Below are 15,822 nucleotides of genomic sequence, written 5' to 3' on the forward strand. Positions count from 1 at the left end.
CCTTTACCAGGATACTGAGCCTGAAAATCAGTATGCCAAGAATATCTGGGGGGAGGAAGATACACAGAATAGGTAGAAAATGTCTCAAATGTCTCTGCAAGTCATTGGCATTTATTTTGTGTTGATTAATGTGACACAGCTCAGGGTTATGTAGGCCCTCCATAAAATCTCAACGTTGCTATTCAAGGGTTGTTGTTGTTGTTGTTTGTGTGCATGTTTCTGAGAAATAAAAATTCTAGAATAGTATAGGTCACAGGTGGGCATAGGTGGACCTCCATCTTCTTCACTGTTTTCTGAACCAACCACAAAGTAAGTGGTGTCAAGAGGGAGTTGGGGTGGAAAAGACTAAGAGGTGATGTGTGAATGAAGGGGTGAGAGAGTAGGTCCTTGTATGTTTACACTTGTGTGGATTTGACTAGGGTGTGTGAGAGAGAGAGAGTGCGTGAGAGAATGGATGATGGATGAAGTTAAAAGAAGAATTGAAGATGAAGTTTTGGCCCTGCACACACCACATCCAGTATTTGGTCCCCAACCACTTTCTTCCAAGGGAATGTGGCCCCAGACCTGAAAGAGTTGCCCATCCAGGGTGTAGGCAAAGCCAAGAGGACTAGATAAAGATGGAAATTTTACATTATACCAAACAGTTTTATTTGCACATGTTTGGGAAATTTCTCCCCTTCCCTTTAACAGATGAATAAGAGACTCCTAAATTACAGGTCTCATATTTCTTGTGTGTGTGTCTTTTATTATTGGTTATTGGTATATTATGAAGTAGAATGTTTGGACAGTTAAGCAAAAGCTGAAAGGTGGGGTTGAAATAGTCCCCACCTGTTCAGCTAAAGTCCATTTAAGGTAGTGCGATTGGTTTGGTCGCACTGGGCATGGAGCCTCAGGGATGCTGCAGTGGGTGACACAACTATGATGTAGAATAGAAAACGAGAGGCAGCGAAGCGCACTAAATTTTGGCATCACACAGGGTGCCACTGAAATTTGAGACCCCAAGATTCACCACTGGGTTCAGCACAGCCATATATTCACTGCAACCCAGCCCATTGGTTAATTTAGATTAGTATTGTTTGCACTGACGGGCAGAAGCTCTCGGGGATGGGTTCAGGCATGACTGTCTCTTAGTCCTACCTGGAGATGCCAGGGATCAAAACTGAGACTTTCTGCATGCAAAGCAAATGCTCTACCACTGAGCTAAATTGCTTTCCTGGACAGAGGGCTCATTGTTCAGTCCTACAAGGCCTGTTCCCATATCCCTCTGTGTGTGTGTGTGTGTGTGTGTGTGTGTGCATGTAAACCTTTCTAAATGTCTTGCATTGCCCATCTCCCCTCCTACCGGTTTCCTTTATTTTCCAGGCCCATTTGCTGGTCCTTATTTGTGGTAAGCAATTACTGCACTTTAAAACAAACTCCATGAAAAAGGTTTCTCTCTCTCTCTTCCAAGTGGAGATCAAAGAGCAACGCAAACTTAAAAGCACTCGTATAAAAAAGCTGTATATTAAATAAACAAAGTGATATCCATATGACTTTTTACATCCAAACCTCATGGTTCCATCTCTAGAAGGCTGTTTATTGCCAGTAGGAATGTTAACGTGTTATAGAAAAGGCATGTGCTATACAACAGGGATGTATTGCACAGCTGGCAACTGGCATGGAGTTACCTTAGAGCTTATTAAGGGTACAGTAGTTTTCGAGGATATGATCAGTGCCTTAATTTTATTTATTTATTTTAAGGAGATGTAAAATCATGAAGTATTTTTGGCCCTTCTGGAGTTCCAGATGTGATCTGAAAAAAACAACGCTACTTAATTTAGCAGAACCAGTTGAACTGCTTTCCAGTAAATGTCAAGTCCCTTTCATTGGCTTTTCTTTCCTGTCCTTAGTCATTTAATTAGTCATTTCTATGCTTAGTTTGGTCAGAATCAAGTATACACTTCCAGAGTTAATGATAAATACGTTACGTCTGGTTACTGATCCACCGAAGCTGCTAAAGGGATTTTTAGAGTCATCTACTCATGTACTATCTGAACTCAAAGGGGCACATTAGTTGCCAGATGTGAAATATTTGGTGTTATGATCTGCTCTCCTACCTCACTAGAATAAGGAATGGTCTCCTTTAAATGTGAACCAAACTGAGTTTCTCCCCTTTCTGTACGACCTCTTCACTCTGATGTCCCATGACCTGGATTGTCACTTGTTCCACTGGCAATATTCAATGGCTGGGTGTGATTTACTGTGGGTGCTTCCAGACTGACACACTGCTGTTAGGAAAGTGACAAGGAAATGCCTTGAAAAGTGTGGAATGGATGTACAAACACTTTGCAGGCAAATCAGTATGAATGCTGAATAAACAGGTAATCTGGAGGAGCTCTGTGGTAGACTATAGACATGTGAGAAGCTAGGGCAGTACCCTATTTCTATCCTTTGACATCACTACAAGTTTTATCATTCATATATGCGATGGGTGAGGAACCTCAGAGCATGCAGAGTCAGTGATGGATGTGGCCAGGGGAGAATTCTGAGGACCTGAATTTGGACACTGGGCCCTTGGAAATCTCCCCAGGCCACAGCCACCATTGCCTCCATGTGTGGATGGAAGATACAGAGGGGTGTATGAGTGTCTGTGGAAATTAGTCTATTGCACAAAGGGAAAATTTACATAGAATCATAGAGTTGGAATAGACCACAAGGGCCATCAAGTCCAACCCCCTGCCAAGCAGGAAACACCATCAGAGCACTCCTGACATATGGTTGTCAAGCCTCTGCTTAAAGACCTCCAAAGAAGGAGACTCCACCACACTCCTTGGCAGCAAATTCCACTGTCGAACAGCTCTTACTGTCAGGAAGTTCTTCCTAATGTTTAGGTGGAATCTTCTTTCTTGCAGTTTGGATCCATTGCTCCGTGTCCGCTTCTCTGGAGCAGCAGAAAACAACCTTTCTCCCTCCTCTATGTGACATCCTTTTATATATTTGAACATGGCTATCATATCACCCCTTAACCTCCTCTTCTCCAGGCTAAACATGCCCAGCTCCCTTAGCCGTTCCTCATAAGGCATAGTTTCCAGGCCCACCACTGGCATGCAGCTGCTGGGAAGTTGTGTGGATGGGACTGTGCCCCTCAGGCTGAAAAAGGTTTTTGCCTCCCTGATATAATTAATGGTATTGGCCAGCTGAAGCCATAGAACCTTACCTCTTTGCTTGGTGTGCAACTCTGACGACAACAGGCCCAGTTGTAGCTTCTGTTATAAATGTATGACTCCAGCCTTGCCTTCACAAGAGTAGCCTTCGTGCCTCCAAGGCAAGCGTTTGGCTTCAACTGATTTGTTATTGCTTCTGTACACATGGCGAACACAGCATGTACTCTCAGCAAATAAACAAGCAGTTCTTTAAGGAACCAGGACAAAGACAAATGTGGAGCAGGCTCTGAAGTTCTGTTTGATTTTGATTCCCCCCCCCCCATTGCTTTTCTTATAATGATCAAAACCATTCCTACCACTGAACCACATGAAAAATAAAGCCAGCATTTGTATCTGTGCCAAAAAGGTGGAAAACACTTTTGGCCCATGGAATAAAGGAAGAGAGAGACATAAATTAGAAACTGGTAACAAGTATCCTTATTTACTTTTGGAGGGGCTACTTGAATTCAATGATTTCCTTTATGAACATGAAGCAAAGGCTATACCAAGCTTGATCATTCTTCTGTCCATTCTCACTGGCAGTAGCTGCCCACCGTCTCCTTTGAAGTCTTCTCCAGCCATCTTACCCAAGGAACTTTGAGCTAGGGAGGATGGCAAGGATCAAACTTTGGGTCCTACAAACACCAGCATTCTTTTGTTTGATTGAGTTGTGGCTCCAGCCAACATGGCCAGTAGTTGAGGATTATGGGAGTTGTAGTCTAAAACATCTGGAAAGCACCTTGTAGAGGAAGACTGGTGAATAATAATAATAATAATAATAATAATAATAATAATAATAATTTATTTATACCCCACCCATTTGGCTGGGTTTCCCCAGCCACTCTAGGCAGCTCCTAACAGAATATTAAAAACACAATAAAACGTCAAACAAAAAAAGCTTCCCTCCAGGTGTCTTCTAAAAGTCAGATACAGTAGTTGTTTGTTTCCCAGACATCAGATGAGAGGGCATTCCACAGGGCAGGCACTACTACCGGAAAGGCCCTCTGCCTTGTTCACTGTAACTTCACTTCTCACAGTGAGGGAACCACCAGAAGGCCCTCAGCACTGGACCTCAGTGTCTGGGCTGAATGATGGGGGTGCTGAAGAACCTTTATGGTACCTTCAGGTAGTGTGAAAAGCCTTTATGACCTCTCCACACCTCAGCTGGTGCTAACTTTAATTTGATTACTGCTGAAAGACCTCTGAGCAAGTAATCATAGAACTGTGTAAACAACAGTTGGAAGAAACCTATCAAACATCTATGCCAGAAATGGGTAGCCATTTTCAGACTGAGGACCACATTCCTTTCTAGGCAATCTTCCAGGGGCTCTGTGCCATTCATGGGGAGGGCTAGAAACAAAAGTGTTCGGAACAACAAATGTTAATTTACTCAAACGTCCCCATCTATCCTCTATCGAGGCAACCAAGAAGCATTATCAGAGTTTAAGGAAACACTTGAGGCAGGCTTGTGGCCTGGGAAGAATAGGTGTGAGCTGGGGAGAGTCTTGAGGGCCAGACATTTTGTCTTCTGGGTCTGAGGTTCCCCATCCCACCTCAAAGTCTATCTCTTGCCATAGCAACATGAAAACCCATATCTTAAGTAGCATGACTGACAAGAGCCTGTCCAGTTTTACTTGATAACTTCTGAAGAAGGAAATAACTAATTTTACTACTTTGCTTCAGTTGCATATCTTTCTGGAGAGCAGGAACACTGAGCTTGATGGAAGGCAGACAAAAAATACCAAAGGGGAAAGGATTACTGGAAGAGGGAGAACATTTAAGTACAGTGGTATCTCGGGTTACATACACTTCAGGTTACAGACTCCGCTAACCCAGAAATAGTGGTTCAGGTTAAGAACTTTGCTTCAGGATGAGAACAGAAATTGTGCTCCAGTGGCACGGCAGCAGCGGGAGGCCCCATTAGCTAAAGTGGTGCTTCAGGTTAAGAACAGTTTCAGGTTAAGTACGGACCTCCGGAACAAATTAAGTACTTAACCCGAGGTACCACTGTATTTCAGAATGGTCTAGGAAGCAGGGGAGGGATTTCTTTCATCTGCTGAAATAATGATAGAGGCACCATCCAATAGGTCTGCCCCAAGCATAGCTGGGGTCCAAAATGACAGCAGTTGCAAAGTTGCAAAGACAGTTGCTGGTGGCCCTTGAAGCAGCAGCAGCAGCAGCACCCGCTATTGCAAAGGGATGGTGCTGTAGATGTGCATTGCAAGCAGAAGGTCCTAGGTTCAAGTTCCAGTATCTTCAGGCATGTCTCGGAGAAACTCCTATCTGAAACTGAAGAAAGCTGCAGTACTAAACTCAGTATAAGGCAGATTAATATGTTTCTAAAATTGCACTCGCAATAAATTGTTGGGAGCTTCTCTTTCCCCTGAAGAAATAGGGTAAAATATCTGCCCCCCCTCCACACACAAACAGAGTAGAGAATTTTGGGAAGCAATTTATAAGCAGCTGTAGAATTCGCTGGGAGTTTGTCATCTAGATTACCCACAACAAAAGGATAACATAGAGACCATCTTTTTTAAAAAAACAAACAAACAAACAAACCACCCTGATGCTTCTTGAAATAGCTTCAAACGAAAACAGAAATTACTTTACATTTATCTCACTCAGTACAAAATGCCACCTGGAATCAAAATTTTGAATTGGATTGGGTTCTTTTAGCAATGGAACAGCTTGATAACAACATCTGCTGGCAATGTCACCAAAGATACAGATGGTTAGGAAAATTCAAACCAGTGGGGTGACTCAGCAACAGAACCCAAAGGCGGTTATCATCACCAAAGCTTGTCTTTCCAAAGGCAATGTTTAAATCCAAGAATTGAAACCATGCAACGTAAATACTGCCATCAAGATCCTATAAACAATGGCAGAGTGACAAAGAAGTTCCTTAACCTGGGTTTCAACTTGGAGTGTACATACAAATATAATGAGGAGGGGGGGGTCTCTTCTATGTTTGCTGAACAAGTCATTATTTTGAGCATTCATGAGAAGTGAGCTGAAGGCTCTCAAAGTAATTTTTCCTCTGAGTTTCTTTTTTTAAAACCCCAAACCCTAACAGAAAAAGAAAGGTATTTTGCATCAAAACGGGATTCTGAGAAGATTCATTTAGTTCCAGTGCCCAACCAAATGGTGAGTCAATCTTTGATGTAAATCTTCACCCCACTGAGAGATGAATCATCCTTTTCGGAACCTGAAATTTGGAGAAACAATGTTCACTATTCATAGTGAGTTAATGTGGTGCAGTGGTTAGAGTACTGGAAGACCAGGGTTCAAATCCCCACTCAGCCATGATGCTCACAGGGTGACCTTGAACCAGTCACTGTCTCTCAGGCTAATCTACCTCAAATGGTTTTTGGGGAGATTAACTGAGAAGGAGATAACCTCAAGCTCCTTGGGGGGGAAAGGTGGGATATAAATACAAAAAATAAATGAGATAAATAATAGTGAAGGCAGGAATCATTTCCCACAATCACGCTTGGGCTTTGCGGTATTAAGTTGTCTGATTTGATTAGATGAGCTGTAAACATATGTTTAGGGATGCGGGTGGCGCTGTGGTCCAAACCACAGAGCCTAGGACTTGCCGATCAGAAGGTTGGCCGTTTGAATCCCCGTGACGGGGTGAGCTCCCGTTGCTCCGTCCCTGCTCCTGCCAACCTAGCAGTTTGAAAGCATGTCAAAGTGCAAGTAGATAAATAGGTACCACTCCGGCGGGAAGGTAAACGGCGTTTCTGTGCGCTGCTCTGGTTCACCAGAAGCGGCTTAGTCATGCTGGCCACATGACCTGGAAGCTGTACGCCAGCTCCCTCAGCCAATAAAGCAAGATGAGTGCCGCAACCCCAGAGTCAGCCACGACTGGACCTAATGGTCAGAGGTCCCTTTACCCTTTACCTTTAAACACATGTTTAATTCAGCATGTATACAATATATGTACCTGTGTCAGCAATAGCTGACCTGTATGCTCATACATTTATTCATATGTAACATTCAACTGGGTAAGTAGGAGGACTTGATCTGTGTGGAATATGTTCTTATGTACATACAAATGATATTTTATACAAATTAGAGTAAGGGTGGTGGTTCAGTAGGTAAGGAAAAGTAGAGTCTGGATGGGACAGCCTCTTAACCACTTAGTCTCAATATCTTTCGCTAAGATGTAGCCACTGAGTAGGTCCCTCCTTTTCATAGTTTCTCCTTTCCACCCAAACCTGCCTTTTCTTCTTGCCTGATGCCCTAGCCCCTGACAGCCTCAGATTACTCTGGGCCACTCAGCTCAACCCATGATGATCTGGGGCTGTCACAGCCCAACTCAGCCAAAATCCCGATTCCTCCAAGTCTTTTTCTTTGGCGACCACTTGAAATTGAGTAAGATTGTCTTACATGAACGCAGTATTAACAGTGAGTCCTTAAGTGACTGTGGAGGCCAATTCTGGATCCACATGTCCTTCCACAGTGGGGACATAGGTTTCTGAGCGGGAGTTGATCAAAGTGAGGGTTTTCCAAATGTGCCTTCCTCTTAGCACATTCTCCCTTTCATCCAAGTAGGCCTGATTTTGCTCAGCATTCGGCCGAATCTGGTTCAAAGTCCTAGTGAAAAGCCTGGGCTTTGTCAGTTCCCCTTCACCCAGTGCTAAGGAGGAACTAAAAGAATCATGCCCATGTCATCTTATTGCCACATCACAAGAATGAGTCACTGAATGCCAAAGAGAAACATACAAAAAAACTATATGAAATCTATACGAAACTTCTGTTTTGGTTGTTGTAACTATATTGTGTATTCCCACCCTTTCTTGGCTCTCAGCTGGGCCCTAGTCTTGGGAAGTTCTTCTTTAAATTCCCCCCCCCCAAAAAAAAATTTTTTTATTGGTTTTACATAAATTTATACACAATAACTATAACCATTCCACAACATAAAAATAAAAAGTTTCTACTGAACTTTCGGACCTCCTCCCCTGCCTCCATAGGTTCCATTTCTAATTTTTAATCTTTTTCTTTTTTCCCTCTATCTTTTGCCGTTATCCGTCTATTATACAATCATAGTAATCAAAGTTCATTTCACACCACAAGTGTCATTGTATCCCTGCCAATGATTTTAACTGTCTACAGTGGTCTTTTAAATATATTAAAAAGTTATTCCAATCTTTTAAGAATACTTGGTCTTCCTGGTTTCTGATATTTCCCGTCAGTCTTGCCATTTCTGCATATTCCAACAGCTTGGTCTGCCTCTCCTCTCTGGTCTAAACTACCCTTTCATCCTGCATAGCTTAACATGCAGCTAGCAGAAACTCCTGGCTCACCATCTCCTCTGGTCCTTTGTCCCTGGGGGAGATGGAGAGGGGTCTGAGATCTAAACAAAGGGGTTGGAACAAGCCCTACCCTTCTTTTCAGGATCAAGTATCAGGGTACTCCAGGAAAGGGGTCTGGGGGAAGGTTTCTGTCCCAGTGCCCAGATGTAGGCTAACGGGTCACAGAACTCCCCAGATAGCATCCTGGAGGGATCGCTCCATTGGATGTGCATCATGGTGAAATTCTTAACCCAGGATCGACCCTGATGTGATCATCAACCAGCAGCTGGGTTGGTTGATTCAGGATACATACCCAATACCTAAGCCAAAGCTTACTTACATCTGTAATCAATGAAGTTGTGGCCATTTCAATCCCAAAATGTTGTCATGTCATTTTTACCCCAGGCTTACTGTGGATGAAGAGAAGTATGCAGATAATTTTTTAAAAAATTGTTTTTCCCTACTAGAAAAGGGTTTCACTTGTCGAATTTCTGCCTGCTGCACAGCTGTTGAAGCAAGCCGGCACGCAAGCAAGCAAGCAAGCAAACAAACAAACAAACAGTAAATAAATGTCACCCTTAAATGCACACTGGAGACCTCAGCAGTTATCAATATGGGCTAATCAGTTATTGTGTACTTATGAAGATTACATCCCAGAGTCTCTCTTTTGGATTTAGAGAAGACAAGTATAATGTACAACATTCACTTCCTGTGTCCATTTGAAAGCTGTCAGCTGAGTCTCAGCATCATGTTGATGGAAACATTCCTATTTCCAAGGGCATTTGGATCTCTGGCAGTTAAGTTGCCCGTGCCATTATCTGCTGCTGCCTGCCCTTGCAGTTTGGCTGCTGATCTTTATTGCTTTATGTTGCTTAGCTACTCCTTTTCTCAATTTGAATCATTTTAATGTGTTAATTTTAGGACTTTTTCATTTTTCATATCTTGGTCCTGTTGACTGCCTTGGATTTTCTGAAACTGAAAGGCAGGATAAAAGAGAGTTTTAATCAAATAAATATCACCACCCCCTTTCAATGGGGCAACACTCTATTTGCTGCCATTGATCTCCACCCAAATGGCTGCATTCAACTGGAAAGAGGAAATGACTATCAAACCACATAGCAGCAGGGAACCCTGGCTTAAGTTTTGGCCTACTGCATTTGCCACATTGGCACTCTGTGGCATGTCTTTTATGGTGAATTATGGGGTGACATGTGGGATATTAACAAGCATCTTTCCTTTTGATGTATGTCAATAATGTAGAAGGGAAAGGGTTCATTTTGGACTTCACATGCAGGCCAGTCATTGTTTGACTGGTTTGCCAAGCCCACAGTACAAGCATCAACCTTCAGTTTGAAGCCATGACCTCAAGGCAGATGTGCGCATATCAATTGGACTGAGCAATCAACCCCCATTTGGCTAAGGGAAGCAGAAGTAACTTGGAACAGGGCCTTCCCTGTGGCTGCCCCTGTTCAGTGAAATAGCATTCCTCTTGAGGTACAGCAGGAGCCTAATATCTGTATCTCATTTTTATTTCAATAGGCTTTTCCAGCTAGATGGGGGCAAAGTCCTTGCCTTAAATGTTCCTTTTGTATTTTCTTAAAACTCATTTTAACCATTTTTTAAATTATGTTTGTAAATGGTCTTGAGACATATCTGAAAAATGAAATTTAAAAAGGAATCTATAATAGTAATGCATATCTGAACACCAAATGTGGAAGAGAAAAATATTGTTTTTATTATACTGGCTTTCCTTAGAATCTGACTCGTCATTCTCAAGTTAGGATTTATTTATTAATTTAACAAAATTTTTATACTGCGTAATTGTAACAAAGACACTAAGTGCTCCACAATTTAAAACACTGACAAATTATTAAAATTAATGTTAAAAGAGATTAAGATACAACAACATCTATGTGCTTGGATAAGAGTTTAGTGAAGGCGCCTTTTGCCTGATGTCGATAGGCAGGGAGTTACAAAGTGTAAGGGCCAGCACACTAACATATTGATTTCTTGCAACTGCGGAGTGAGTTTTATATCACACCAGAGGCAGATTTAGGGAGCACAATCGGTTTGGTCACACTGGGCATGGAGCTAAAGGGTTGTTGCAGGGGGTGCCACAACTATTGTGTAGAATAGAAGGCGAGAGGCACTTCCCCTCAAATTCTGCCATTGCACAGGGAGCCATGGAAATTTGAGACCCCCAAAGTCTGCCATTGGTGGCATCTGTAACAGTGTCTGTTACGCAGATCAAAGCAGGCGGATGGAGATATATAGGGAAGTTGATCCCACAAATATATTGGTCCCAAGCTGTTAAGGGCTTTATATTCCAATATAAATACCTTGAACTTGGTGCAGTCACAAATTGGCAACCAGTGCAGTCGTATCTTGGTTTTGGAACAGCTTAGTTCCCGAATGTTTTGGCTCCCAAACGCCGCAAACCCAGAAATGACTGTTTCACTTTGCGAACTATTTTTGCAAGCTGAACATCTGACAGGGCTTCCTACAGCCAATCAGAAGCCACATTTTGGATTTCGAACGTTTTAGAAGTTGAATGGACTTCCAACAGAACGGATTCTGTTCAACTTCCAAGGTACGACTGTACAGATCTTTGAGCAGAGGTATTATATGCTGACAGGGTCTTCTACATAATCATATAGAACTGAAAATACAACAATCTTTGGCTGCTTTTCGATATTTCCACTTTTCCATTTCTAATGCCTGTGACTTCATAGCAGTCCTTATAGCGAGGAGGGGGGATGCTTGAGTTTTCAGAGCTGCGTCCAACAAATATCCACTTGAGTTACTAGTGACTGATTGTTTGTATGCACCCTCAGTTAAAGGCATGAAATCCAAGGAATCACGCACAAATTGATTTGATTTCGAAGTTATTTGAAACTTTTTTGTTTATTTATTATTGCTCATGCAATTACCTCATCTCTGTGAACAGCTGATGAGGGGTGCCTTTTAGCCATAGCCCGGAATAATCTTGATGCAAAAGACCTGTAATTTTTTCTCCTTATTTTCATATCCAAGTACTGTGATTGAGAGAGTAATCACAGCAAGAGCACAAGCAAATTACAGGCCTGATTTCCCCTGCTTTAGATCTGCTTGCAGCCACTATGAGTTGACTGAAGCCACAATGATGCAAAGGAGAATCACCATTAGCTCATCAGGCGTGTGGTGCAACAGCCAACAGCATCTATTTCTCTTGCTCAATATTAGGGTGTTCTCTCTGTGTGAGTGTCACAAAAGTAAAATGTCACGCTGTTGTATTTTTATTTTTTTTTTAAAAAACCCAAACCAGAGGACAACTCTGAAATAAACATTCGTCATTTGACTTTTTGAATAACCTTTGAAAACTGGTGCATCTCAAATCAATGCTTTTTGAATTAAGCACCCCTATCAGTTTGATGGAGGTTCATCAGGGAGCTTCCACAGCAGTTTATTGTGGACCTGGTGGGCTACAGTTTCTGTGGGAAACCAGGGAAAAGAGGATAGTACATATTTGTGAATGATAAAGTTATCCATGGCTATGCTCTGCCCCCATAGTCAGAAGCAGTAATGCTTCTGGGCAGCAGTTGCTGGAAACCACAGAAGGGAGCATGTTCTTGTGCTTGGGTCCTGCTTATAGTTTTCCCACAGACATCTGGGTGGACACTGTGAGAACAGGATGCTGGACTAGATGAGCCATTGGCCTCATCCAGCAGGCTCTTTATATGTTTTTATGGTGCTACTCACACAGGAACCCGCCCCCCAGTATCAACAAGTTAAAAGGTGAAGGTAAAGGGACCCCTGACCATTAGGTCCAGTCATGGCCGACTCTGGGGTTGCGGCGCTCATCTCGCTTTATTGGCCGAGGGAGCCGGCGTACAGCTTCCAGGTCAAGTGGCCAGCATGACTAAGCCGCTTCTGGCGAACCAGAGCAGCACACGGAAACACCATTTACCTTCCCTTCCCGCCATTTACCTATTTATCTACTTGCACTCTGACGTGCTTTCAAACTGCTAGGTTGGCAGGAGCAGGGTCTGAGCAACAGGAACTCACCCCGTCGCGGGGATTCAAACCGCCAACCTTCTGATTGGTGAGCCCTAGGCTCTGTGGTTTAACCCACAGCGCCACCCGCGTCCCTATCAACAAGTTAGCATCATTCAAAAACTGCCACACAACCTCACGCTGCACACTGATCTGAATTAACCATTCCCATGGTTTTCTTGCAGAAATAGTAAATATGGATTAAATGGGACAACAATAAGGGACAGTATGAAGATGAGGATGATGTTGTGCAAAGCTTGCATGTGGGAGCAGCACTGAATCCACAATAAACTGTTGTCTGGAAGCATCCCAGTTTAAATTAAGTCATCTTTCATCTCTGCAATTGTAACCAAAAGGTATGTCTTCTCGGAGACAAATTAGATGTGCTGAGTGCTGGTGGACACATGTATATTATCCACATCTTCTCCATTCATATATAAAGCAGGGTTGGGGAAGGGAGTCTGTTATTTACATGAAAGGGAGCCCATGGGAGAAGACAGTGAAACATGTGCTATTTTTGCATCTAAGCTTACTGCACTCCATCTTCTCCTAGTATGGTTCACTACTGATGCCAAAGCCAGGCTGAACCCATTCAAGCAGTAAACTGCAGTAAACTAAGCTAGTTTGGGGTTGTTTCCAACACAGTTTAACTCAGAATAGACCCAGTGAAATTAATGCACCTACTTTAGTTATGTTCCTTATTTCCAATGGCTCTGCTTTCAGTAGTACTAGCATTGGATACAGCCCTTTGTTCCTCTCTGCTGCGTCTCATGTAAAGAGTAGACCTCCCCTCTCTCAGTGGATTTATACATCCTAGACATAGGATCATAGTAAATTGTCTTATGTTAAGTCAGACCACTGGTCTTTCTACTCAGTAGGTATTGTAGCAGCATCTTTCCAGGGTTTCAGACACAAGACTTGTCAAGTCCTACCTAGAGATGCCAGGGATTGAACCTGGACCCTTCTGCATACAAAGCCTGTGGTCTACCAACATTGAGATATGGTCCTTTCCCTCAGATTTCGCCATCTGTGTCTGACTCATACAGCAAACATTGATGGCACATTTACTTTCGGGTTAGCCTTCAGAGTGCCTTTTTCCGGTAAGTGCATGGAAGCAGACAGCCTTGCATGAGACACTACCCAGCACATACAGCCACAGAACTAGACAGTCTGGGCAACACCTAAAAGGAAGAACGGTCAAAAGCTTTTCAAGACATGCAACAAAATCCTTCCATAACGGAGGCACTTGCAGCGGAAGTACAGAAACATCTGATCTTATTTCCAGCTTTCTTGAAAACGGCAATAGCATAAGCAGCTTTAATTTGACTCATTTCGCTCATCTCTCAGCATCCCAAAGTGCTTTCCAAATCTACATGAATTAAATGAAGTCATTATTTATTTATTCTAACTATTTATACATCACTTAATCACTGATTTGTATACTAAGCAGTGTACAATAAAAAATGTCCCCTCAAAATAGAAATGTATTCCGAAAGTTCAATAGGGTGTGGGTCCATCTGAGCTGGGATGAAGTTCCACAGAATTGATTCCACAGTATGGAATGTCAGGCTCCTGGTAGATATGGGCTGAGCAGCTAAACCATAGGGAATCGCTAAAAGAAACTCAGAAGGACTCTTTAAAAGCCTTTTGTTGGATAAGGCCAATGGCTCATCTAGCAGTGCTTCAAGTTCTCATAGTGGCCAAGCAGATGGCCAGTTGTAGGCAGGCTTCTGTGCAGGACCTCTCTGGGGCAGGGCCAATTGTGCCAGCAGGTCTGCACCCGGGGAATACGTAGAGGGACTGCCTAGCCCTCTTCATCCAGTTTGTCTTTGCCTTCTATCTCCTTGATGACTAGCAAGCTCCACTCCAGATCAAGCTATGCTTAGTTCCTGTTGTTCCACCATCTCTTAACACTATCTGCCTAACAAACCAATCAGGGCAGGCAGGGGGAGAGAAGGGTTAACATCTTGGCATGAAAGAAAGCTGTACAACATATGTTTCTACCATTGCATAAAGGAAGTTGTTTAGGGGAGAAAAGATGCAGACCTCGCAAGTTTTCTTTATGGGGAGAACTTTTTTTTTCCTAACTAAAAAAGAGGAAAAAGGTTGAAGAGCTTCATCTCCCTTTAGAGGAAATGTCTTTGAAATGTATGTATGAAAAAAAGGAGTTTAAATTCTTATCTGTGGTTGATAAACCCTCAACCAGAACAAGATTAAAGGACATGGGGACACAATGATGAACTGTGCTTCAGAGTTCCGCAGCGCAGATGTAAGGTTGCCAACTTTTCACCTGCCCCACATCACTGTGCCTTTGAAGCTAGCTTGATCAGCAGGAAGAAGTGAAGTGTTTCATGGAGATAATTATACTCATGCACTCAATCCCGAAGATCAAGCTGCTGTCCATGGACTATGTAAAAATTTGGCAGCCTTTCCTTGTCTTTTGTTTATTTATTTGTAAAATTTCTTAAACTGCTTTGTGTTCAAAAGTATCTCAAGGTGATGTACAAGACAGAAATCAAATATATTAATAATGAAATAAAAAACCTATTAAAACTACTTTAGGCTATTCAGTCTGCAACATTCACAATGACATAGCCACCCATACCCCTCAGTACAAAACCCCAGCCAGTCCCTTAAACAATGAAGAAGAAGAACTAGGCAAAATATTATACCTCCTCAGAATTCAAATAAAAAATATTCTCCTATCCCACCTCCAACCTGGGGCAGCCAATTTACTCTCTCCCTGCCTCATACCTGCGAGGCAGATTTACCATGTCTGATGAGGAATGTACAGACAGAGACAAATGAAAGGCAGGAGTATGTAACTAAACTCTCTGCCTCCACTCTGCCCTGCCCTTAAAATCTTTCACAGGCCTGGCTACTCATACATACATTGACCTGGATATCTTATTTTCCTGGATACCCAGGAAAGTCCAGGATCGGCCAAATCCAGACTCTCTCATCTGAGCAGCTCTCAGTCTTGGATGGTGCTGTAAATCTGGATCCAATCTACAGCTGTTTTAATGACCAGCTGAAATGGAAACAGTTTGGGTAGCCTGATGAAATGCCCACTTCTAGGTGACAGATATGGGAAAAGAAGAACCAAAGGCGCCTAGTCTTTCAGTAAAGCTGACGGAATAGCATTGCTTCCCTTCTTTCCCTCTCCACTGCAGCCAGATAGGATGTCTGCCATACCAGCTGAGGGAGAGCTAAGGCTAATCACATTGCAATCACACAGAGGATTGAACTTGCTCTTCAAATTCTGCATAAGCCTAAGTAATGGAAAAAGTAAGCATGTGAGTGTCTTTTTT

The sequence above is a fragment of the Podarcis tiliguerta genome (genome assembly GCF_965153285.1).
Source record: "Podarcis tiliguerta genome assembly, chromosome: 6".
NCBI lineage: Eukaryota > Metazoa > Chordata > Lepidosauria > Squamata > Lacertidae > Podarcis > Podarcis tiliguerta.